At 39.4% G+C, this 27,666-nt stretch overlaps 2 long non-coding RNA genes across 2 annotated transcripts; one reads left to right on the top strand and one right to left on the bottom strand.

The window, feature by feature from the left end:
* Nucleotides 1–7,197: 7,197 nt before the first annotated feature.
* Nucleotides 7,198–15,504, top strand: LOC122141709. The gene is made up of 3 exons (XR_006158023.1): nt 7,198–8,428; nt 14,417–14,519; nt 15,365–15,504. It is a non-coding gene; the product is annotated as an uncharacterized LOC122141709 (long non-coding RNA).
* A 3,041-nt stretch (nt 15,505–18,545) lies between these two features.
* LOC122141710 lies at nt 18,546–22,039 on the bottom strand. Its single transcript, XR_006158024.1, has 3 exons — nt 21,876–22,039; nt 21,398–21,788; nt 18,546–19,292 (listed from the first exon to the last, which is right to left on the bottom strand). It is a non-coding gene; the product is annotated as an uncharacterized LOC122141710 (long non-coding RNA).
* Between the last annotated feature and the right edge of the window lie 5,627 nt (nt 22,040–27,666).

The following is a 27,666-nucleotide window of genomic DNA, read 5'->3' on the forward strand; positions in this document are numbered from 1 at the left end:
CCTCACCTGCACCCCATTTTACGCTGATTATCTTCCCTTTATCATGCCCTGGTGTTTGCTGTCTTGTGTCGGTCCGTAAGCATTGTTAGAAGCGCTAACCTTCACCTTGCTTTCTGAGTTTTTTTTGACCCTGCTTTATTCATCTGATTTTTTGCTGTCTTGTCGGTCTGGTGTCCCTGTTTTTGCCCTCTCGGTCTGCCTGATAACTCTAGGACTCTGGGGAGTTTGTCTGCCCTGTTCTCTCTCTTGCTGAGGCCAGCACCAACTAAGCAGCCGACTCGACTCACCTCTCTCTCGGCTTAGACGCTGGACTCCACTGCGGGCTCGTCACTTTCCCTCGCCTTTGTCTGGCTGATGCCGGTGAAGTCTTCCTGCTGGTCTCCCTGACGTAGTGCTGGCGGTTTCGTTATCCTACTGATTATCCTCAGATCTAATAAACTCTTAATTCGTTCATCCGCAGTTGGATCCTGGTCTTGTTCCTCACAGTACGGACCGACCAAGAGATGGATCCAGCGGGTGAGGAGTTTGTTCGGTCGGCTATCGCGCATCAAGGCGCTCTCCTCGGCCACCAAGCCAGCCAGCTCTCGTCCACGGCTCAGGAGGTGGAGACCCTCACTGCCCAAATGGCTGAATTAAGTGGTCGCTTCCGCGAACTGCAAGATGCCCTGTCGTCCGTCGCTTCGGGGGTTCCCCGGCCTCTCACTCAGCACGAGCCCGAGCTGCACGCTAACAATCCGCCCTTGTATGATGGAGATCCGAATTCATGTCGGGCGTTTCTATCTCAGTGTGCGCTGGTATTCGCGCTGCAACCACGCCGTTACGCTGCAGAGCGTTTGAAGGTCGCTTATGTCATCACACTGCTGACGGGAAAATCTCGCGAGTGGGGAACGGCCGTTTGGGATGCAAAAGCCCATTTCTGTTCGAACTTTGAGGAATTCCGCTGTGAAATGACGAAGCTGTTTGATCGCTCTGTTAAGGGGGGACGAGGTTGCATCTAAACTAGCGCGGCTCCGTCAAGGTAAACATTCTGTGACTGAATATGCAATCCAGTTTAAGACTCTAGCGGCCTCTTGCGATTGGAATGAGGGGGCGTTGCGGGCTATGTTTCGGGAGGGGCTGAACTTTGGCATACAGGACGAGATCGCGACACACGAGTTACCTAAGGACCTGGAGGGCTTTATTGATCTGGCCACTCGAGTCGAGAGCCGCCTTCATTTTGCGTCAACAACGCTTGGCCTCACGTCCATCTCTGGGGTTAGAAGCGACCCAGCCTTTCAAGGCTCAACAACCACCTCAATTGTTCCAGACGGATCCTGAGCCCATGCAGTTGGGGCGACTTCGATTATCTGCTCATGAGAAACAACAGAGGTTGGTGCAGGGTCTCTGCCTCTATTGTGGGAGGCCAGGTCACTTTGCTCAATTGTGCCCGTTAAAAGCCAAGGCCCACTAGTCAACCGGGGAGTCCTAGTGGGAGTTTCTCCTCTCATCTCCCCCAGTCGCGTACCCAGTTGGCCACCACCATCATGTACCAAGGCTCCGCCCATTCCTGCAAGGCTCTTATTGATTCTGGCGCCGAGGCCAGCTTCCTGGACTATAGCACTGCCAAGGACTGGGGCATTCCTGCCATTCCTCTTTCTTCTCCCGTCACTGTCTGGGGTCTCTCTGGTCAGCCTATAGCCACTATCACCCACACCACCCCTCGTGTAAGTCTTGTTGTCTCGGGCAATCACCATGAGTCGGTTGTGCTGTTCCTTCTGGAGTCCCCTCACGCCAGACTTGTTCTGGGGCACCCTTGGTTGGTTCAGCACAGCCCCCATGTGGATTGGTCCCGCAGTCAGATTGTGTCCTGGAGTCAGTCGTGTCATGCATGTTGCCTTGGTTCTGCCTCTCCTTCCGTGTCTGTGTCTCCTGTGTTGCAGGTTGAGGCTGCTGACCTCACTGGGGTACCAGCGGAGTATTGTGATCTGCGGCTGGTTTTCAGCAAGTCCCGGGCCACCTCGCTACCCTCCTCACCGGCCGTTCGATTGTGCCATCGACCTCCTCCCAGGCACTTCTCCGCCCCGGGGGTCGCCTATTTTCCCTGTCAGGTCCTGAATGAGAGTCTATGGACACATACATTCAAGAATCCTTAAAAGCCGGTCTCATTCGCCACTCGTCTTCCCCCGCTGGCACTGGGTTCTTCTTCGTTAAGAAGAAGGATGGCTCTCTGCGTCCTTGCATTGATTATCGAGGGTTAAATGACATTACTATAAAGAACAGGTACCCCTTTGCCATTAATGTCTTCTGCCTTTGAACTTTTGCAGGGAGCCAAGGTCTTTACTAAGTTAGACCTCCGCAACGCCTATCATCTCATCCGTATTCGTGAGGGCGATGAGTGGAAGACAGCCTTCAATACCCCCACGGGACACTACGAATACCTGGTCCTTCCGTTTGGACTTACCAATGCTCCGGCTGTCTTCCAGGGCATGGTCAATAGCGTGTTGGGAGACATGATTAACAGATTTGTCTTTGTGTACCTCGATGATATTCTCATCTTTTCTCCATCCCTTCAGGTACACACTCCGCATGTGCGCCAGGTCCTCCAACGGCTGCTGGAGAACCAGCTTTATGTCAAAGCGGAGAAGTGCGAGTTCCACGCCAAGTCAGTCTCGTTCCTGGGCTTTGTAGTCTCAGCAGGGGAGATTAAGCCAGATCAGGCCAAGGTCGAGGCTGTCGCCAAGTGGCCAGTCCCCAACTCCAGGAAGGCTCTACAGCGTTTCTTGGGCTTCGCCAACTTTTACCGGCGATTCATCAGGAATTTTGGCCAGGTAGCTGCACCCTTGACGGCGCTCACCTCCATCAAGATACCGTTCACCTGGAGTGCTCCGGCTCAGGAGGCCTTTGATAATTTAAAGTCCCGATTTATCTCTGCTCCTGTTCTCTCCGTTCCAGATCCTGAACGGCAGTTCATTGTTGAGGTAGATGCGTCTGAAGTTGGGGCATGCGAAGTCTTGTCCCAGCGTTCCTGTAAGGATGGGAAGGTGCCCCCCCTGTGCATATTTTTCCCATCGCCTTAACCCTGCAGAACGAAATTACGACATTGGCAATCGTGAGCTGCTGGCAGTGAGGTTGGCCCTGGGTGAGTGGCGCCACTGGTTGGAGGGGTCGGCGCTGCCCTTCTTGGTCTGGACGGATCATAAGAACTGGAATATATCCGTTCGGCCAAGAGGCTGAGTCCGCGCCAGGCCCGCTGGGCACTCTTCTTTGACCGCTTTAATTTCACCCTTTCGTACCGGCCTGGGGCTAAGAACATTAAGCCCGATACTCTATCCCGTCAGTTCGAGTGATCGGAAGAGGAGGCTCCTACGGAGACTATACTCCCTGAGGGAGTGGTGGTGGGGGCTCTCTCCTGGAGCATCGAGCGGCGGGTGGAGGAGGCCGGACGAGGGGTGGAAGTACCAGTTGAGTGTCCGGCGGGTCGGTTGTTCGTGCCGGCAGCGCTACGCCCTGAGGTCCTTCGGTGGGGTCATGAATCTAGGATCACCTGCCATCCAGGAGTCAGGAGATCTCTGGCTGCCATCCGCCAGCGATTTTGGTGGCCCTCTATGGGTCAGGAGGTCAGGCAGTTTGTATTGGCTTGCTCCGTTTGTGCCCAAAACAAAGTCTCTAACCGTCCCTCCATTGGTCAACTTCAACCCCTGCCCATTCCCTCTCGTCCCTGGTCACACATTGCCTTAGATTCTAACTCTGGCTTACCTCTTTCGAATGGTTACACCGTTATTCTCACGGTGGTGGATAGCTTCTCTAAGGCGGTCCATTTTGTACCCCTACCCAAACTTCCATCTGCCAAGGAGACAGCCCAACTGGTAATAGACCACGTCTTCCGTATCCATGGCCTTCCGTTGGACGTGGTCTCTGACAGGGGTCCCCAGTTTGTCTCCCGCTTCTGGCAAGAATTTTGTCGACAGATTGGGGCCTCTACAAGTCTGTCGTCAGGTTTTCATCCTCAGACCAACGGTCAGTGTGAGCGAGCCAATCAGGATCTCGAGCGAGTTCTCCGCTGCCTGGCATTCCGCAATCCTGCCTCTTGGAGCCAACAGCTCACTTGGATTGAGTATTCCCATAATACTCTTCCAGTAGCATCCACAGGCATGTCACCCTTTGAATGTTCTGTTGGTTACCTTCCTCCTTTGTTTCCCTCTCAGGAACCCGATGCTGCAGTTCCGTCTGCCCTAGCCTTTGTTCGGAGATGTCGTAGTGTCTGGAGGAAGGCTAGGAAGGCCCTGGTCCAGGCCTCCAGACAGACTAAGGCAGCGGCTGATCGCCACCGGATTCCGGCGTCCCGTTATGTCTGTGGTCAGAAGGTATGGCTGTCTACCAAGGACCTGCCTCTCAAGGCTGTCTCTCTCAAATTGGCACCCAGGTTCATTGGCCATACCAGATCACAAAGATCCTTAATCCGGTTGCGGTTCGGCTCAAGTTGCCCTCCTCTCTTGGTCGGGTTCACCCTGTTTTCCATGTATCCAGGGTTAAGCCTGTTTTCAGGTCCTCCCTTAATACCAAACATTTCATCCCCTGCCCCCCCTCCCCCTCGTCTAGTGGATGGTTCTCCTGCCTATTCTGTTAGGAGATTACTAGATGTTCGTCGTCGTGGCAGGGGTTTCCAATACCTGGTGGGACTGGGAGGGCTACGGTCCGGAGGAGAGGAGTTGGGTTCCGGCTCGGGATATTCTGGATCGGTCGCTGATCGATCGCATGACTTCCGCCGTAAACGTGGTAAAGCCCCTCCCTTAAGTCGCCTGGTGGCGCTCCTTGGGGGAGGGGGTACTGTCACGATCTCAGTGGGGTCTGAGGCTTTTGCTGTCTTGGAGCACATGGGTTTTGTTTTGGTGGCTCGCCAGGTGTTTCACAATCACCGTTATGTTTCTCCGCCCCTCTTGTTATCCCTGTTAACGTATTCTCCCTCACCTGCACCCCATCTTTACGCTTATTATCTTCCCTTTATCATGCCCTGGTGTTTGCTGTCTTGTGTCGGTCCGTAAGCATTGTTAGAAGCGCTAACCTTCACCTTGCTTTCTGGGGTTTTTGACCCTGCTTTATTTATTCGATTTTTTCCCTGTCTTGTCGGTCTGGTGTCCCTGTTTTTGCCCTCTCGGTCTGCCTGATAACTCTAGGACTCTGGGGAGTTTTGTCTGCCCTGTTCTCTCTCTTGCTGAGGCCAGCACCAACTAAGCAGCCGACTCGACTCACCTCTCTCGGCTTGGACGCTGGACTCCACTGCGGGCTCGTCACTTTCACTCGCCCTCTGTCTGGCTGTTGCCGGTGAAGTCTTCCTGCTGGTCTCCCTGACGGAGTGCTGGCGGTTTCGTTATCCTACTGATTATCCTCAGATCTAATAACTCTTTAATTCGTTCATCCGCAGTGGATCCTGGTCTTGTTTCTCACATTGTCTGTAAAAAAACCTATGACAACAGCATGATTTACATTTACATTTAGCAGATGGTTTTATCCAAAGTGACTTTGCTGACAACAGAAGCAATCAAAAACCAACAAAAGAGCAATAATATGCAAGTGCTATGTATTTGTTTTTTTTCCTTTGAGAACTATTAATTCCTCAATATACTTGTATCATGTATCATTTTAAACCAAATTAAGCCAAGATAATTTATTCATTTATTATTATTATTATTATTTTATTTATTTTTTTAGTTGTTGCATGTTTCTTTTAGAAGTTTAAAACAGCTTGCTTTGAACTATTATTGTTCTGTGGTGATCAGGCAATAGATGGGTAATCTTCTACAGTTGATTTATTCAGTTTAGTCAAGTCAAGATCAAAGTGAAAACAGGACTACTCTGGAGTGCTGCTTTATAGAAACAGAAAATCTTAATCTAACTGAAAGCAACACCTACAGGGGTTGTTTTTGGTGTTTAAAGCTGTTTGCTTTAAATCTGTATTGTATAAAGTGCTATATAAATAAAAATGTAATGACTGGAGTGAGAAATTGCTGCTCGTGCAAACATATCCACATTGCTACAGTACAATGCTTTCTTAACTGCTGTTTTCTCAGCGCTGTTATTTTTGTTGTTTGTTTATTTTGCTATTGAGAGGAAAATGCACAGCACATATTTACATATTAATCTAAATGCACCCTCTGCAGAAATGGGATGTCCACAAACAATATATTGCTGGTCACGTATTTCAAACTTATCGTTACTCCTAAATTTAGCAAGGAAAAGAACTTCATCATAAGTACAGTGGGGCCTTATTTGTTGGTATGTACTAAATTTGTTAGAAATTTCTGTGAGATCTTTACATTCAGCAATTATCTGAGGGAAAAAAACTTTTGTGTTTGTGTAACTGGATCGCTCTGTCTCTCCTCTCTTTATCAATCAATCAAACAACTCAACTACCAACCTTTAATCTTTTTTTGTTCATTTTTTCAGGGCGATGGTGGAGAAGGATTCAATCTGGATGAAACTGGAAGGATATCAGTTTCTCAGTCGGGGAAGCCGCAAGAGGAATGAGGGACATCCACTACTCAGATATGTGTTGTGTGTTGACACATCAAAAAAAAAAATATATAATAATATAATTTATTAATTTATTTTAATCAAAGTATGTTACAATCACGTGTAGTTTAGTGGTGTTATTTTAAAAACAATCCCAAATTATAAATTTTTTAGGAAAACATTCCAGAATTTTTCTCCATACAGTGGACTTTTATGGTGGCCAGCAGATTAAAGGTTAAAAATGCAGTTTCAGTGAAGCTTCAAAGGGCTCTAAACAATCCCAGCTGAGGAAAAAGGGTCTTATCTAGCAAACCTATCTGTAATTTTCTTAAAAAAAATATATATAAAGTTATAATATATAGTATATTTATACACTTTGCAGAACAGACAGAAGAAGATCCGTCAATGTGCACTTGGTTCATTTTCAAATTTTCTCATATTAACATACACAGTAACTTACAGTAGCTGTCGTGTGAGGAGTTTTCACTCTTCTCTGTGTCAGAGGTTATTTATACATATATAATACATACTTTAAAATATTTCAGTGATGCAAATCAGAATTTTCATTAGCTGTTACTCTAGTTTTCAGAGTCATGATCCTTCAAAAAATATATTGATTTATTACCAGTGCTGGAAACAGTTTTGCTGCTTAATATTTTTTGGAACTTGTGACATTTTGTGTCTTTTACTTGAGTAAATATTTCTGTAAGTACTTTTACTTTTACTTGAGTACAGTTTTTGGGTACTCTACCCACCTCTGAATGTAACTTTAAAAATATATAAATATTACTAAGAATATAGCAAAAGTCATTCATTTATTTTTTATAAGTTCACTAGAGGGCTGCAAAGGACCCCTCAATGACTCATTTGTCATTTCCAAATAAATCAGGGATTTCCAACTCTGCTCCTGCATGTGGGCCATTCTTTGTATGAGATTACCCAGGGTTTTATTGTTGATGATTTGACTTGATCCAGGATTGATAGGTTCTTTGAAGCTCATCTTGGAGTTGCTGTCATAGCAACAGGTCCGTTAGCTCAAACCTGCTCGGGAGCAGGCTTATTTTACATAAACAGAATTAGATTGTATCATTTTAAGTGAAGGTAATACTGAAAGTCTGCCCCAGCCATCGCTCTTTTCTTTCAAGTGTACCTCATTAAACCAGGATTTACTTTTTTTATATACTTAAAATGCTGCTTAATCTATAATGATATAATTATCACATAATTGTATACATTGTGTGTGTGTGTGTGTGTGTGTGTGTGTGTGTGTGTGTGTGTGTGTGTGTGTGCACATACAGTGCCTATAGAAAATCATCATACCCCTTTGAAATAGTTACAACATCAACCAATGAAAGGTTATTAATAATAATAATAATAATTAAAGCAAATTAATAATAATAATAATAATAATAATAATAATAATAATAATAATAATAGAATATCAGGGTTGGAAAAGTCATCAGTCCCTTGATTTAATACTTCGTAGAGCCACCTTTTGCTTTAATTACAGCCATCAGTCTTTTAAGATATGTCTGTACTAGCTTTGCACACTTTGATTGGGGGAATATTTGCCCATTCTTCCTTGCAGCTTTGCTCAAGTTCAGTCAAATTCTGTGTTGAGTGACAATGGACTGCTCTCTTCAAATCCATCCACAGATTTTCCATTGGATTTAAGTCAGGGCTTTGACTTGGCCACTCAAGGAAATCACCTTCTTATCCTTAAGCCATTTTGTTGTTGTTTTGGCAGTATGTTTAGGGTCGTGTTGGAAGGTGAATGACCTGCCCATCTTCAGCTGTCTAGCAGAGGGACGCAGGTTTTCCTCAAGAATTTGGATGTACTTGGCAGCATCCATTTTCCCTTCAATCCTGACTAATCGGGCCAGTCCCAGCTGAAGAGAAACACCCCCACAACATAATGCTATCATCACCATGCTTCACAGTAGGTACACCAAGGCCAGAATTATTGGTACCCTTGGTAAATATGACCAAAGAGGGCTGTGAAAATAAATCTGCATTGTTAATCCTTTTGATTTTTTATTTATTTTTTTATTTTTTTAAATCTAACCTTTCATTGGAGAATAAAAAAAAAATAAAATGGAGGGAAATCTCATTATGAAATAAATGTTTTTCTCTAATACACATTGGCCACAATTGACGGTTTTATTCAATACTTTTTGAAACCTCCATTTGCTAAAATAACAGCTCTGATTTTTCTCCTATAATGACTGATGACCTGGGGGCAGCTGTGGCCTAATGGTTAGCCAAACATGGCCCATTATAAGATTTAGTCAGGTTTAGATTTTTTTTTTTTTTATCTGTTGGTATTTGATAAAATCCATGATGCCATGTATCTAAAAAAAGATGTCCAGGACCTCCAGCAGAAATATAGGCCCACAAAAACAACAACACATCACATTGTACAAATGTACAAATTTTTTACTTTTTTTTTTTTGAATCCAACCATACAAGCCAGAAATTCCAGTCTTAAATCACAATCCTGTACAACAAATTAATATGAGAGAATATACCATTTTCTTTAATTTAATTTTTTTTAATTTTTTTTTTTTTTTTTTTCTTGAAACCCTCCCAAACAACATGTGATGTAGGTGCTATTTGATAATCTTTTTTAAGGTTTCTGACCCCAATACTATTTTCTGCAGTTCTCCAGCTGTGACCTGTGGAGAATCTTTGGCCACTCAAACTCTCCTCCTCACAATGCATTAGGAAGATATAAACACACGTCCTCTTCCAGGCAGATTTGTAATATTTTCTTTTGATCGGAAATTCTTAATTATTGCCCTGATGGTGGAAATGGGAATTTTCACTGCTCTAGTTCTTTTCTTAAAGTGACTTTCTAATTTGTGAAGCTCAATTATCTTTTGCTGCACATCAGAAATATATTCTTTGGTTTTTCTCATTGTGATGGATGATTAAGGGAATTTTGACTTTGTTTTCCCTCCTATTTAATACCTGTGAAACAGGAAGTCATGGCTGGATAATTTCATGTACATGATCACACTTCATAGATAAAAAACTCAAAAAAAAATCTAAATATACCACAAATATATTCCAATCATAAATAATATAAAAAAATGAAAACAAAAAAAAAAATATTTATATTTAAAAAACAAAAAAAAACCTTTGTTTCATAATGAGATTTACCCCATTTTCAATTGTTTTAGTTTAATGAATAGTAAGATTTGTGATTTTTCTTTATTTTATTTTTTTTTATTAAAAGATCAAAAAGATGCAGGTTTATTTTCACAGTCTTTTTTGATCATATTTACCAAGGGTACCAACAATTCTGTTGTATGTGTTTTGGATGGTGTGCTGTTTTTGCTTTTTACCAAACATAGCGCTTGGAGTTCAAGGTCAATTTTCTTCCCATCAACCTTGCCATACAGGCCAGCTGTGTGTAAAGCTTTGGTGATAGTTGTCACATGCACAGACAGACCAGACCCAGCCATAAAGCCTTCAAAGTTGCCTTTGGCCTCCTAGTTAGCTTCTCTTACCAATATCCTCTTGGTTTTGTCATCAACTTTGGACAGACAGTCTAATCTAGGCAATATGCTGGTGGTGCCATATGCTTTCCACTTCTTAATGATGCTCTGAACAGTACTCCGGGTGATAGCTAAAGCCTTTGGCATGTTTTATCCGGAGGTCTTTTGAAAGCATTTTCTCAACCATGGTGAATTATCTGCCGTACCATGAAGTCCTAACTAACTAAGTACATACTTTACTCTGCTCTTCTCCCAGTTTGTACATACTGTAATAAACTAAACCAGGAGGATTTAGTGTTGTGGCTAAAGGAATCTACTCTACAGAGCAAGCAGCACCACAGGGGTAGAAACAAACAATAATCTTTATTAAATATCCTTCAGGCAGTTACCAAAACATGTCAGAATGGGTCAGGTTCTAGAAGTCCCAAGCACTAATGTTAAACAATCTGGGCGAACAACCCCACCATGGAACATGCTACACAGAGAACCGAAATAATTAAACTCTATAACCAAACTAGCACACCTACAATAAATAGGCCAAAGCTATGAAAAAAACATATCACCCCCGCAGGACACGACACACGTTCACACAGCACGTAACCCTCACACCAAAGACACCATCAGACTGCCACATAAGAATTCAATTCATCGTAACCCTCCCACCCCCCTCATGAAAGGCTAGACTGCTAGATTTAAAATTACACACACACACACACACACACACACACACACACAAAGGATTAAAAACTTAACTCCCCCGTGATGCGAGACCCTCCCCCAGGGTCTAAGCTTTGGCGCTGGTTGGTAGAGGGGAGAAAAACAGACACCAGTCCAGCGCTCGCGAGGCCTCCGACTAGAGCGGAAACGGAGCACCCCGTTTCTGAGAAGCGGGCCGCCCAACGCACTCCTATACCCGGCCTTATCTACAGGTTAGCCTACTAGCTATCTTCGCCGCCGGCAGCCCTAAACAGCATGCGAACGGCAACACACCCCCCCACTTTGAGTGCAGCTCGGCGTTTAGCAAAGTTACTGCTTCCCAGCGCGCCGCACACTTCGCTGGCCACTCTATTTATCGTTCTCTCTACAACTCCACGCTCATCAATGGTCAGGTGCAACAATTATTTAACTCAACCCCCTATTCCTCAAAATCCCTCCCCCCCCACACACAGCAGTTTGCATGTTGTAAATCTCACAGCTCGGATTTAGCGAGAATACTTTACTCTGCTCTTCTCCCAGTTTACGGGAGACCTACTTTAAGGTGTTTCGGGAGGAGAGGATGAATTTGCATGTTGTAAATCTCACAGCTCGGATTTAGCGAGAACTAACATGGCGGCGTCCATTAACCCGTATAGATCAACTAAGACGGTCGATATAAAAGTGATTAAACAACCAAATATATTTACTTGCACGTATTTCAGAATCGGAATATCAGATATTTCATTATATAGTGAGCATGTTTATGAATATTTTGAATAAAACAGGAAAAACAAAATAAAAGCGATCCATGTGTCATACAGAGCTATTGTGGCTGTGTTGTGTCACATGGAAAAAATAAGGCGATACATTCTAAAATAATGGTCGCCTTAAAAAAAAGTATTTAAGATTGTATTTAAGATTTTGACTCTACTAAAGCATAAAAATACCATAATATGTTTGCAGATATTTAAGAAACATGCTAAGTTAACATACTTGTTTATCGGAAAAACAATGATACAGTCAGTTATTCTCCAAAATATGTGTTCCGGGTGGGAAGGCCAACCTTTGTTTTGGTTTGTGAAAGCCGCCCACTGCCAGTTTACCCAATTGTATTTCGGCACCCCGCGTGGCCAGTTGGCGGAAAACAGCATATTTCATTGCATTCATCATCAAGTGTGCTCGTTCTTGTTTGTGTCGTCAATCTGGCAACCTGTGTGTGTGTCAAGTCTGAGGAGGAGGGGCCGGGTGAAAAAATATATTTTGAATCTAATATTTTGAATATGTGTGTGTGTGTGTGTGTGTGTGTTGGGGTGGAATCTTTCGGTACATCACGGTTTGATTCATATCAATTCCTGGGGTCATGATTCAAATAAAAATCGATTCACGATTTTTTGATTTTGTAATCATGATTCATAAATTTTCACCAAGATTTTTTTGTGCACACTAGACATCAAACACACCAGTATTTTGATACATAACACACCAGTCTATAGTATAGGTGGTCCTGACTCAAGAAATCAGTGTTTCCTATTACCTATTAACTTCCGAATATATCCTAATATAATATATTTTACACTTCCCATTTGGGATGTGACCAAATCTGAATACCGTGTTCAGAAAGGAAATGACATGTAAAAAAAAAAAAATATATATATATATATTAATGCTTTCTCTCCCAATTATATTGTTGGGTAATTATCCTGTATATAAATTGCGGGCATCATGGAGCTGTTATAAATATGAAATATTAATATTTCAAAAGCAACGTGCTTTTGAAAGCGCGTTTGCTTTTTACTTTCACATTCGGTCACACATCCCTGCTGAAAAAATCAGCATTTGCTGGATAGGTATGTTTTGATGCTGGGAAGCTGGTTTATGCTGGTCCTGTTGATGGTTTAAAAGTGAAAGTGAAAGTCGTGACATTTGCCAAGTATGGTAACCCATACTCGGAATTGGTGTTGTGCATTTAACCCATCCAAGTGCACACACACACACACAGCAGTGAGAAGTGAACACACACCCGGAGCAGTGGGCAGTTATATCCAGTGCCCGGGGAGCAATTGGGGCTTCAGTGCCTTACTCAAGGGCACTTCAACCATGGGTATTAAGGGTGTTATTCACTTCCCCCCACCTACAACTCCTGCCAGCACCGAGACTCGAACCTGCGACCTTCAGATTACAAGTCCAACTCTCTAACCATTGGGCCACATCTGCCCCACAGCTGGTCTTTGCCAGCAAAGAACCAGCATAAACCAGCAAAGGACCAGGTTAAACCAGCAAAGGACCAACATAAACCAGTATCCCTGCGTCAAAACATACCTAACCAACATATGCTGTTTTGTTTTTTTGTTTTTTTTCAACAGGGATACTCTGTGTATACTACGGAGCTGCAGTACTTACACATATTTTACAAGAATAGATGTTTGTCAGTGTTGCTCAGGAAATGCAGATCATTCGCCATCATCCTATCCGTTATCTCTCTTTACTCTGTTTATGTGGTAAGTGAAATTTTATGTAGCTACTGTAATGTAACAGCAACCACTAGCAAGCGGCTAAGAATGATAACCATGCCTGTTTGAATACAGATTCACTATTCGGGCACATCCCTACTAACAAAAGATCAAAATAATTAATATAATATTTTTCCAAACACTTGCCTTCGCTGAAAATTGTGCAGGATGTTTTGTCTCCACTATTGCTGTTACTGAGCATGAGGTGCACTCTTGCAGTTGAGTTATGTTTTTTTTTTCTGATAACATCATTGTCACACCCATGGACTGTTTTTGTTGTGTTTTCATTCGACATGTGCTACACATGAAAACTGTGACCTAGTTTTTATCTCCCACTTATTATGTCATTTGGTTCAGGTGTGTCTTGTTATCAACCCTCATTTGCATGTATACGTTGTGTTCATTTCACTGTTTGTGGTCAAGTCTACTACATCTCTACGTGTGCATTCTGTGTGTTTGTCTGTGGTATTACCCTATTGTGGATTTATTAAATGCATTTGCCTTCATATTATTTGTGTGTTCCTTCACCTTAGTGTGACAATCATATTATTATTGTTATTATATCAATTAGAAAATACATTTTTGAAATTTGTGAATTGACGCAAATTGCTAGAAGACTGAAACTTTCATATATTTTAGATTCATTACATGTAAAGTAAAACATTTCTAAAGGTTTTTGTTGTTGTTGTTGTTGTTTTTAAGATTGATAATTAGAGTTTTCAGCTCATATAAGTCAAAAATCCAGCATCTCAAAATATTAGAATATTTATATTTGAGTTTTATTAAATGACCATCCCTACAGTATAAAATTCTGGGTATATCTTGTTCTTTGAAACCATAATAATGGGTAGACTGCTGACTTAACAATGGTCCAGAAGACAATCATTGACACCCTCCACAAAGAGGGTAAGTCACAGAAGGAAATTACTCAAAGTGGTGGCTGTTCACAGAGTGCTGTATCAAAGCATATTAAATCCAAAGTTGACTGGAAGGAAGAAATTGGGTAGGAAAAGGTGCACAATCAAGAGGGATGACCACAAGCTTGAGAATAATGCTGTGCGGTCCTTCCGCTAAAAAAAGAAAAACAAGGGGGAAAAAAAGTTCCTGACAGCACAAGTTTGCAAGCGTCATTACAGTGTAAACTAATGGACATATTGACACACAGATTCATTCCTGAAACAGAAAACTAATAAATATAGTAATATTCTCTCCTCACTTTAGAAACTGTGGGCTTCCACGCTGATGCACACACACATCAACATTCTCTATCTACGCATGAGAAGAGTTCATTTGATAAGGGAAGAGCGTGGTCTCGAATTTAAAGGTGAATGATGCAACACAACGACAGCAGGGGTCAGTCATACTTCATTAAATAAATAACAAAGTAAACTTTGCCAAAATACACAACACATGCAACAGTTTGACACTATTTTATTGGTTGTTTATGTTGCTAAGGGTGGTTGCTAAAAGGGTTAATTGGGCAGTGATACACAGAACCATTGGATAAAGCAGTCATAGCAGTGTTTTATTGTGAATAAAACCAAAGTCTGTTTTATATAGTTTTTTGTCTTGACCATGGTGATCATATGTAGACAGGTTAGCAAAAATAAAACTGTGAAAAAAAAAAAAAAAAAAAAAAAAATAGAGCATTGTACAGCTCAATGTTCAGTGGCAGCTGTCACAGCTGAACAGTGCTCTGTTTGACCGGTCCGAGTCCTTCCGATGCAGTCTTGATATAGTTAGCAAAATGTATTAATATTCAGAAAAAATTTTAATACTTTCATTTTCAAAAAAATCAGAGGTGGACTGTCAGGAAGTACATTCGTGAAGTATACTCGTACAAATATGAAGTACTAAGTTTACTCTCAATACCTTAAGTATATTAGAGTATGCAAGATAATACTTTTACTTAAAGGATAGTTCAGCCAAAAATGACAATTCTGTAATCATTTACTCACCCTCAAGTTGTTCCAGGTTTGGAATTTTCATTTTTGGGTAAACTATCCCTTTAGCTAAGATTTTAAATGTTACTAGTATTTTTTTTTTTTTTTTCAAATGTGGTATTAGTAGTTACTAAAAGTAGTTTACTAAAGTACCTCAGTATTTCTTCTACTAATTACTTTGTAATAGCTCTAAACAGTTTCTCTTTTCCTTCCTTCTCTAAATCAGACCAGACCCCTGTACTGCAAGATAAAGCTGAATGTGCCAGCGCTGGACAGGGAGGCCCTGACAGTGCTGCTGGATCTTCTGAGAAGAGAATGTCAACACGGAAGGGTGCCACAATCCAGTGAAAAAAAATTATAAGCTGCATTAAAAAAAAAAAATAAAAAAAATAAAAATAGCAATGTACATAATTACTTCTCTTTTATTAACACAGGTAAATATGCCAAACAAAAAAACAAAATGTACAAAAAGTACTCAGGTTCATTTACAAATATGAATAATATATACAGCTTATTAAATTTCATTTTTAACTTACATCACACAAATAAACTTCAGAAATTAGGCTGTTTCATTGACAATGTCTCACCTGCTTTCTCTTGCCTAATAGAGAATGCTAATAAATAATGTATTTGTAAAGCATTCTGTCAAGAAGAGAAAACAGTCTTTCCATTCTCTCCCTGCTCTCCTGTGCTCTCCTCTTCTCTGTCTCTCCCTCCTGTGCTCTTCTCCCATCTGTCTCTCTCTGGAGTTTGATGTCCTCCCTGAGCAGCTCCACCAGCTTCCACTCACTCCCTCATCTGTCCCAGGACCCTTGCAATCCTAAGGCAGAGCAAATAAACCATGCCTGTTAACAACAACAGCACAATGAATTTCAGCAAAAATGTTTGTATTAACTTACTTTGTACAGCAGGCACATTTTCTCCAGAATTCGTTTTTCTCCAGAATAATACTAAAACAAGAGAAAATGGAAACACGTATGTAAAATATAAAGACAGATTTGCAATCTTAACGTTAGAAAATACAACACAGCATGACATGCCGTCAAAACACTGAAGTGCTAAAGTTTGGTTAAAACATTTGTAGACCTGTCTTAAATGACTGCACTACAAAAGCACAACAAGGGGAAAGAATATTGCCTTATACAGTGGTTGTCTTATTGTTTGTGGGCTTTGTGTTTAAAAAAAATGCTTTTAACACCTTCGCTAGGTATTTGAGTAAATGAAAACACAGTAGGCCTACTTACATTTCAATGTGAATTCCTCCAGAAATCTCACACGCCGTGTTCTTTGAATAGAAACACCGTCTCCATCTGCGCACAAGTAATTCTGGGATATGGTAGGGTGCAAAGTGTCCATCAGATGTACACTTCATTTTCCCAGGAAACAGAGACGCATTTGGCGTCGCTTTCAGAATACGTTGGCCTTCGTCGCACCGCGGTGACGCAATCGCCATTCAAACCTTTCTACAGATTGCGCATTCATACTTTGACACATAATTCCACTTAAAAACCTAACTTAATTGCACTTCAAATCCAACCTCCGGAGTTGCACACTTCAGATTGGGACAGCCTTCATCGTGCTTTTGTGATGCATTCACACTTCAAATGCACACTTTGGAGTCCATGCACTTAAGTTTGGGACACAGCTTATGTCTCTCTTTAATGACACACCCACTTCAGACTTGCAGTCTTCACCAATGAGCTGATGAGTTGAATCAGATGTGATTGGTGAGGGAGACATACAAAATGTGCAGGACTAGGGGTACTTCATGGAGAGGTTTGAGAACCACTGCTTTAAGGCAAGTCATGTCACTCAGTGGCCGTCTTTGAAATGCCTCTCGTGCCTGCAAGTGCAGCTCCTATCTCTTTGAATAGGGAAACATCAAATTCTCCAAAACTGTCCGCCAAGTTTAAGATTAAATTTCAAATCACCAATAAAATCTGACAACAACTGTCTCATAAATGTTCTTTCTTTTGCTCGAATAGCATTTAAAAAGCTTATTTTTCAGGCTAGACAGGACAGTGTACATGTGGAGTCCTGAGCTCACCTCTCAGAACGCTGAGATCTTGACTATTTCTCAATATGCGTTCTTTAGCGATCTTGCGTCCTCGTGTTCTCGCTATACGTCATCATTAACCATCGAAGTTCAGTTCCAATTCTCAAGAACGCAAGTACAGAGGACACATGGAAGTGCCCGGATATGTTCAAAGCACATCTCAGTACTCATAATGGTGTGTTCTATGTTCTTGCATCTCTCAGAGTTCTTCCAAGGAAGCTTGCCAAGACCGGTCTCCACGAGAACACAAGTCCGTTCTTTGCATTCTTGGAATTGAGAAACAGCCCTTCTATAGCAACCGGAACTTCTAACGGCAGCTGCAGTGACGCAATGACTTTACCGTTTAGCGATAGGCTCTTTTACTCAGAAGTAAAATCTTCACTGGATAGAGTGGCCATATTGAGCGTTGCCTTTTTCCCCATTCAAAACTATACGAGTGACACGTCTTGGGTATTCTACAGTCTTTGATAAAACACAGCTGCTGACCAATCAGAATCGAGGACTGAAACTAACCATTTTATAAACAGACATATTTGTGTGTGTCTGAGTCAAGGATTAAGAAACTTTAATTAATGCTGTCATATACAAATCCACTTCAAAATTAAATTGAATTGCTAATTGTTATTCTCTTGAAATCATAAAATGCAAAGCCTGTACAAATTCTAGAAATGGTGAAAAATAATTTGGAATTGTTAAAAAATGGTTACATATTTTATTTCTGTATTTAAATTTTATGTGATGCAATCTGGAAAGACCCATCACACGGTGGAATTTGACCTATTACAGGCTTTAATCAGAGGCGTTTCCTCCGCGGAGGCAAGGGAGGCATTATCTCCTCAAAATATTGGATGAGAAAAAAAAAAAAAAAAATTTAGAACAATAAAACAATGCCAATATTTCAAAATATATCATTTAAAAATGTACAAATCCCTAATTTTCTAAATAAACGTTGTCCTACAGTGACACCAGCAGGTAAAGTTTCAGCAGGAGTTTGAGTCTCTCTAGCCCCATCTGAGCCCATCTGAGACCGTCCTAAACAAGTAGTAGGTTTAGTGGGGGGTTACTGAGAATGAATGGGGGAAAGTCACGTGTTTGGATATGACTGGTTATGTTCGGCTGTGATTGGTTCATGCGATAAATCCTGCCTTTTGTGTTCGAGCACGTTGCACATTAGCAAATCAGTCTGAATCAACCAAAAAAAATGGTGTTAATGGGAAGACTAATTAAAAAAGTAACTAAACAGCTCACACACTTAATCACTTTGTCATGTCAAAATAAGACTAATACATCATAATAACAAATAATACATCGAACACAATCATCCAGCAGTAGACACATTCTCATGCAAAAGTTTATTTATTTATTTATTTTATTTACTTGTTTAACCAAGAAGGTCCCATTGAGATACAAAATCTCTTCTACCAGGGAGTCCTGGTCAAGATAGGGGGCAAAAGACAAAGTTACAAAGAAATACATATCACCACACAATGAACAAACATAAAACAGAATTTTCTAAAACAGAATACAAATCCTAGTCAGTTATTAAAACATGTACACTGATCTATGTAAACAGACTTTAAAATATTATTAAACTTAGCGAGAGATGATACAGATTCCATATGTAATGTACCTTGAAGCTCATACAGAGCATAATTTTAAAAAAAGCAGAACGACCTATCTCTGAATGAAAAATCGGCATCTTAAGTAAGATATTATCTGTTGATCTGGAATTATAAATATTTGTGCAAAATATCTACTATGTCTAAACTAGATTTTGTTTGTCCACACAACAGATCAAACAACAGTTCCGTACACGTGTACATAAATAAAAGTGAAAGTGAAAGTGAAAAAAGTGAAAGTGACTTAAATATGACAAAGGTATATTTTTAGGTGATCCTTTCAATAAGCGGTCCTTAAGTATTACACGTGGTGATTCTCACCAATCTTTAAACTCATCCCAAGACTCAGAGTTTGAGGTTGTTGCAGGAGATTCCTAGTAAAAGCAGTGACACTGATCTGACGAAAAAACACTCAAGACTGAAGATCATTTTCTCGTGGCAATAGGTGCATACTCCACATGATCGTCCTCTTTAACATGCTAAAAAAAAAAAAAAAACAAACAAACAAAAAATACACATTACACAAGAGATGATAACACTTAAAAACAAAGAGAAGTGTCACTCTCCTAGAAAGACATTTTGGACAGACAAATTCCTTTGGTTGTGACATAACGTATAATATATAATGTTATGTCACATAATTTCCATGTAACCTTCTGGCTTCACTGATTCGCATGAATACTATTTGCATGAATTGGACACTTAAAATCTGGTCTGATGTGTGATTTAGCTTTTGGAGGGTTTAACAGTTAGTTGCTGCTAAAGTTAGCAAACGCAAGGTTCAGTCCACTACCAACTACATCCATGGCTAAAACACCCCTCTTCTCCTTCTGTCCCCTCACTGAGGCAGAAGTATCCAAATTTCTCCTCTCCAGCCATCCTACAACTTGTCCTCTAGACCCAATCCCCTCACATATTCTCCAAGCAATCTCTCCTACACTCTTACCAGCACTCACACACATCATTATAGTCATTATAATCAGTAATTATGTCCTCACTGGATGCAACAAATGCTTTGTTTATGATGGGTTTAATTGGTTTTGTCTCATCGTGCCAGGACATGGCATCACAGTATGATAAGGGGAGTAACATTTCCATCACACGCTAGCTTGAGGCATTCAACCAATCACAGCGCACTGGATAGCTGGCGAATCAGCGCACACCTCACTTTTCAGAACGCTTTTAAACTTTGTATAAATCAACGTGTTTCAGAAGGCAGGGCATAGAGGAGCAACAATAATGTACATTATGTGGAAAATAATGTGTTTTTTGAACCTTAAACTGCATAAACACTGCATTACACCAAATACACAAAATATGTTCTTTTTAGCAATGTCATATGACCCCTTTAAACACTTCACTTATTGATAGCTACAGACCTGTCTCTCTCCTTTCATTCATAGCAAAAACCATGTAATGCTCCACTAGCAAGCGGATTTCCTTCACTCATACAAAACTGGATGTGTGCTTTTAAATATACATTGTTCTTTTATGTATGGTCTCTGCTCTCGCTTAGATATTACATTTACATGCTCAAACGTTGTACTAGAATAAATTACTATAAAATACATTCTTAAAATTAAGCTGAAGAGTATGCTTGTCTCACCAAATGGAAGCAAGCTGATTATAGTCAGCCTTCTCTAGTTATTTATTTTATTAATAGCCTTATTTTAGGTAAGTGCTTAAATTGTAAATATGCATTTATTCAATTATTTTATTTAGTGCATTTGTGTTTTGTTGATTTGTATATAGTTTTGCAATAAAAGCTTATCAACCAGGTTCCAGAAATAATCGAATGTGCTTCAGAAATTTGTGAGGGTGTCTTAATGCACATTTTCACATATTTTGTCCCGTCTATTACTATTGTTATCACTATGTCAATCACTGCTACTTCGAGAGAGAATACCGCATAAATGGTACAACAGTAACACCCACTCTCTCAAGAAAGAAACTTGTAGTCTTGAGCGCAAGAACTCGTAGTTCCTGGCTGGTGGAATGATATTCCCTCCCCTATCCAAAATGCTGATTCCCTGACAATTTTCAAGCGACAGCTGAAAACTCATCTTTCATCTTTGAAAACTTTCGTCACTATTTGACTTCATCCTAAGTAAAAAAAAAAAAAAAAGTTTGTACTTATTTGAACAATGCTTGAAACTTGGTATCATGAGCACTTCTTGTGTCTATTTGCCTCTTTAAGATGAATCACTTGATGCATTTCCCCATTGTAAGTCGCTTTTGATAAAATCGTCTGCAAAATGAATAAATGCAGTGCACAATTATTACAGTGAGAAATAATGGTGCTCCATTCCAAGGTGTTTTTTTTTTTTTTTTTTTTTTTTACTAATATGTGATACTGTAGTAGTCAGCTGACACATAAACCTGGACTTGTTTCTGTTTCATATTTTGTTATAAACCTGAACAAACTATATATATATATTGATATTGGAGTCCGTATATATATATATATATATATATTTATATATACACACACACACACACACAGTTTTTTTTTTTTTTAATTAGTATACAGTATATTGTTTCTTAGTTGACAGAGTAACATGAAATTAAAAATAATTTGTCTTACCAATTTCTGTTCGTTTCTTCTGTGAAATGTCGGATCAGAGTAGGTGATATCTGCTGTATGAGTCTGAACTGTTTTGACAATAATGATAGATGCATTAAAACAACAAAACACAAGCTTAACTAGATTTGTTTCTGTGCAACATGTTAAAAGTAAAGCATTAATGTATGCAACTGAAGTTTTAATGCCAGATTATTTTTGACAACATTAACAAGTTTACTTTTAAACTAAAAAGCTACGTCATTTAGGAAACTCTTGCCTTCTTGATCAGTTTTTCTGTGTTTCCTGCAGATGCAGAAGATCCCGACTGCAGCTACGATCAACAGAGATCCAGCAAGAGCAGAAACCAGCACTATCAGAAAGACTATTTGTGAAGTAAAGAGTACATCCAATGCTGCAATCATAGAGAAGTGAATGTCTCAGTCTGATCTATAAGAAAATATCATGTCAATTAATAAACACATATATAGCGCTGCCATACCTGAACCTGTGTGACAGAGCTGACTTATGTCTAAATGTTGGGTTTGATTTTTGATGGGATTGTTGAGCACACAGCTGTAGCTGTTGTTATCCTGATATTCCACCTCCAGAGGTAGAGAGAGACTGATGCTGAGATCAGACACACTGATGCTGGACAATAAACTGTTTCCTTTGTACCAGGAGAGAGTCACATGACTCACATTCACCACTAAAAAAAAAAAAAAATAAACATGATGATGATGATGATGATGATGATGATGAAGAACAGTCTCTGGTAATGTTAGGAACAGGCAGATGAGCTGAAAACATGAAAGAATAAACAGTGTTTAGTGTTGAGTGAGTTTTTGTACGATCTGTCACCTCAATCTATAAAACAAGAATATGTGTATGGCAGAACAAATGATCTCTACTCACGATAAACAGAAACACTGAATGTTTTTGATGACAATTTCGCTCCCCTTCTCTGTTGTTCATAGACTCCAGCGTGTTGAGTTGTGATGTTTGTGATGGTCAGAGATCCAGTTTGATGATCCACCTTCAGTCTGTCTCTGAATCTCTCATCAGGAACATCAAATGTTGAAAAGATTTGTTCCTCATTGCTGATTTTAACTATGAGAGACTTTTCAGCTCCATATTTCCATGCTATGTCATCATCTCCATGTAATTCAGTAACATTAGTTTTTAAAGTGACAGAATCTCCCTCCATCACTGACACTGACTGTATTTCATTTGTTTCTGCACCAAACACACCTGATGAACATGAAGAGGTTTTGTCACAGATGAATGAACTCAGCTATAGTTTTAATCATTCGCATGTAAACTGAAGAACATTCACAACAGCAGCAGAGACACAAAATGAACAGGGATTTGTTTTAAAGTTATCAGTTGTGGGGCAAAATCAGTGTTTAAAGTTACATAGTTTAATTGTGCAAAACATTTTCAATAGTTAGTAAATGAGACACTTAGCACAGTATAAAACCAACTCGCTGTTTCATTACCATCTTTCATTCTCTCAGGGCTCCTGTACATTTGGACAAATGACTTTACAAGACTTTTGTAGAAATGTATCATGATAACTGCATTTAAATTTTTTAAAACATGAAATTCTTTTGAAATAGAATTTACATTTAAAACAAAAATGGCCTGATATTTAAAAGCAACTCTGTGGAAGGTTATGGCTTTCTGAATCACCATGCAGAACATAAACAAAGACATCTACAAGACATCTCGAGATTTCCCATGAGATTTCTCATAGTGATGATTTATTTGGTACAGATAATAGCAGATAAAAAAAATGTCTAATTCTTAGCAACAAAAAAATAACAATAAAACGTTTTTATAACTTACTAGTCAGAGTCCAGCAGCACAAACAGAACAACACAAACATGTGAAACATTTTCTTCAGTGGTTCAGTGTGTGATCTAATAAAACCTCTGCTAAAAACACTCAACCTGATGTGACTCCTCCCCTGACAGAATTTGATACTCCTTGTTTACACACTGTATTTGCATATTATATAATGTTTTATTTCATCCAATCCTTGTATTTTAACTGTTTTTAATGGGTAAAATATTCTATATTTTAATTCTATATTTAACACATTTTTTTGTAAGGTAATTGCCTGTCTGTGTTAAATGGCCAGAAGTATAAGAAAAAAAAAAGGTTATATTTAAACCTGTGCCCTCTCACACTACTGGTTTTACTGAGGTTCAGTTTCTGAGTCAAACTGAAAGCTGCAAAAAGCTTTTTAAAACTGTTTAAATGTGAAAAAAAAATGTGATGAGGAACTGTGTCTGACTCAGACACAGCGGGTAGAGTGAGAAACCTTTAAAATGTGTTGTGTGTTAGTGAGTCCACTAAATGCATGAACCAAAGACCCTGGATTGTTTCCCATCGTACAGGGAGATTCAAATTGTAAATTAAAAATAAGAAAGAAATACATTAAGATTCTTAAGATTCCATACAAACATGGCTGTCACCTGCATTTATCGGAAGTTAATTCAGTTGTACAGTGCAGTTATCATTTCCGTATAGAACACCAGTCTGCCATCACTGAAGACAATTTGAAGGCTTCTTTGAGACTAGTTACCAGCAGCTACTGCCCAAACTTTGCAAAAGTGTAACACTTAATTAGGTTCTCTATACTATAAAAAAAAAAAAAAATTGTTCAAAGTTAGGGTAAGTACTTTATCTCCAGTTGAGACACTGCATCCTCTCCAAACATAACGTAATAATACAACAAGCAAATAAATGTCTCTTGTGCAAATCTGGGTTTTTGTTTTAACTTGCACAATTTGCGACCGGATGTTGCTTGCTATGTTTCTATTTAAGCCTAAGTCTAAAGTGAAATTTATTGGCCACGAATTCTGCTCCAAAAAATTATATGTTGGAGCTGTCTTTGATTACTCAAAAACATTTGCTGATGACTTTATGCACATTTCAAAATGTCTGATGCACAAAATTACCTACTGAGAACAATCTTATGATTTTTTTTAGCCAAGCTGTTCAAGAGTTACAAACAAAAATGTATATTTTTTATATTTTTGACCAATAGGTGGCACTGTGCTGAAACTGCTCATATATCCTCAGGCCATGATTGGTATAACACAGACCCAATTTGGTCTAAATACATTAAAGCATTGCAGAAATATAGCCTCATGTTCATTTTGGCACAGTTTTCATTAAATTTGTTAATGTGCTTTTACAAGAACATTTGGTCTGTTAAAATCGTTCAATAGATTTTTACCAGCATGGTCTAAAGATGAGCCCATATTGGTGAAAATGCTTAAGTCGGGGGAAGTTGTGGCCTAACGGTCAGAGTGTTGGACTTGCAACCCAAGGGTTGCGAGTTCGAGTCTCAGGCCGGCAGGAATTGTAGGTGGGGGGAGTGAATGCACAGCGCTCTCTCCACCTTCAATACCATGCCTGAGGTGTCCTTGAGCAAGGCAATGATCCCCCAACTGCTCCCCGGGCGCCGCAGCATAAATGGCTGCCCACTGCTCCGGGTCTGTGTTCACGGTGTGTGTGCACTTTGGATGGGTTAAAAAGCAGAGCACAAATTCCGAGTATGGGTTACCATACTTGGCTGTATGTCACGTCACTTTCACTTTCACTTCACTTAAGGGAAAATAAATCTCAGACGCACCATTGTCACTTGCTATATCATAAACAAGTGAAAAAGCAGGGACTTGTAGGATTTTTTTCCACCTGTTTATCATCCAGCAGCAAGTCACTAGTCACTGGAAGATCAGAGAGAGTTTAAAGGGATAGTTCACCTAAAAATTAAAATTACCCAATGATTTACTCACCATCAAGCCATCCTAGGTGTATATGACTTTCTTCATTCAGAAGAATACAATCAGAGATATATTTAAACATGTTGAGAGTGGTGTTCCAGTGGATGACGTAGGATGCAGGAATAGCGTAAGCTCTGGCGAGAATATGCTAGTCTTGTGAGAACCAAGTTTAGTTTAGGAAAAGGAAAACCAGCCTCCTCTTGGGTTATATTGAAATCCTCCACCATTTATCTTTACAAATCCTCGTTTTGTACTTCTTATTCATGACCGGTGTTTTGTTTTGCTCTTTCTACTGCACTTCCACGTTCTTCACTTCTCAATGGCGCTTATGCTACACATACATCCTACGTTATCCACTAGAAAGCTGCTCTTTCATGTCCGTGCGTACTATTATTAGCGAAAGCTAGAGATTATGGTTCATAAAGTTTTAAATATGGTATTCCTCTTACACTAACACATCAGTTTGTTTCAGAAGGCCTTTATTAACCTTCCGGAGCTGTGTAGAGCTCCTTTTATGATTGATGAACATACTTTTTTTGGGCTTCAAAATCTCAACCCCAATTCACTGCCATTATAAAGAGCCAGGACATTTTTAATATGATTATGGCTGTATTCGTCTGAAAAAAAAAAAAAAAAAAAAAAAAAGAAAGTCATATAAATACTGAGGAAATGAAGTCTGAGCAGCATTTCTCCTTTTGTTAGTAACTCCCCAAAACTGATGAAAACTTAGTTATTAACCACTGCACATTTGCGTGATAAAATAAATAGTGAAAACAGTGAATCAACAAACATTGAATTTATTCTTTAAATGATTCCAAGGCATTGTCAGACAAAGAAAAGGGATCTTTATGAAAAGAGGATGTGATATCGACAAGAATAGCTGTTCTACTAGCGCCGCTAATGATGGAAATAAGTACTGAAACTTGCACTGGTATCAAGGCATGAGTGTATAAGGTTGTGAAAATATATAGACATGCATTTTCCCATAAAAATAAATGTTAATATTAATACAACAGACCCGAATTCAAAGTTCATCACAGGAGGTTCTTCTCATGCTAACAGAAACATAGTCTACTACTTGATCCTCCTCTTCAAATGTCTGAAAAAAAAAGTATAACAAAAAAAATAAAATAATAATAAACACTGAAATATAGTAATAATAAATATTAATAATAAAGATGAATAAAAAAAAAATGTCCAGCCTACATAACAGAAATATGGCCAATAATATATCAAGAATGAGACTGAAGTGAATAATGTTCTGAATGAATGTGTGCCATACAGTAGTTTGATTCAGTTTCTTATCCCTTTAAATATTTATTTATTGTAATTTCTTAATGTATTATTTTTTTTTCTGCTTTATAACATTTTATTCCGTTATTCCAATATTCTAGTGTTTTCACAGTAGCTTTACAAATGCACTCTAGTTCAAAATATGAAAGTAACTTAATCTGACTCCTTTTATCTATAGACTCTGAAAACCACATTAAAAAAAAAAAAAACAGCGCCAACATCAACTAAATGACTTACTCAGAGGTCTTTTAAGCCAGCAATACACAACTTACAGTAAAAAACCATCTAATAAAAAAAATAAATAAAAAAAATATATAATACTACATTATAATACAAATCAATAAACAAACAAAAACACAAAAACACAACATCAAACTCATACATCTAACAAACTGCTGAAATGATAGAGACACATAACATAGTTTGAAATAAATAATCTTACCAGTGTATGTGCATTTCCTTCGTAGAACACTGGCTCGTGTATCATAATGACATGAGTGATCTCATCTTCACAAATCTGAACTGTTTGAACAACAGTAATTTACAATGTGTTATTTACAATGTGTTATTTTAGGGCTTCCAAAGTTGAATCTTTTATGGACACAATTAATTAAATACATTTTTTTAAATGCTGCAATTTTAAAAAAATGCATTAATATATTCATCACATAGTTACTTTTCACCCACAAATCTATCTATCAGAGTAAAACAATAAAAACAGAATGAGTTTTTTGCATGTGACATGAATAAAGATAGCTACTCATGGCAGATCATTGCAAAAACCACTGACCTCACACATTATTTGGGAACTAAATGGTGTTACATTCATGAATTATATTAAATTACAATATAAGCTATCAGTTGATTAAAATCAGTGGGTAACACTTGCCTTCTTCATCAGTTTTTCTACATTTCCAGCAGATGCAGAAGATCCCAGATCCAGCGACAATCAACAGAGATTCAACAGCAGCAACAGAGATCAACACTGTCAAAGAATCTGAGTCTGGAGAATGTGAAAGAGAGGAAAAGAGAGATATTCATGTAAGTTATTGAGTCTGAGCTACAACAATAGACAGAAATCAGCTCAATGAATAAATGAGCAATATCACTTTTGTAGCAGTTGCGATATGGCTGTACAGTATATCAGCACGGCTCTGATTTGGCCGTAGTAATCATAGCGTGATGATATACTGTACAACCATG

This window comes from Cyprinus carpio, chromosome B22 (genome assembly GCF_018340385.1).
Source record: "Cyprinus carpio isolate SPL01 chromosome B22, ASM1834038v1, whole genome shotgun sequence".
Lineage (NCBI taxonomy): Eukaryota > Metazoa > Chordata > Actinopteri > Cypriniformes > Cyprinidae > Cyprinus > Cyprinus carpio.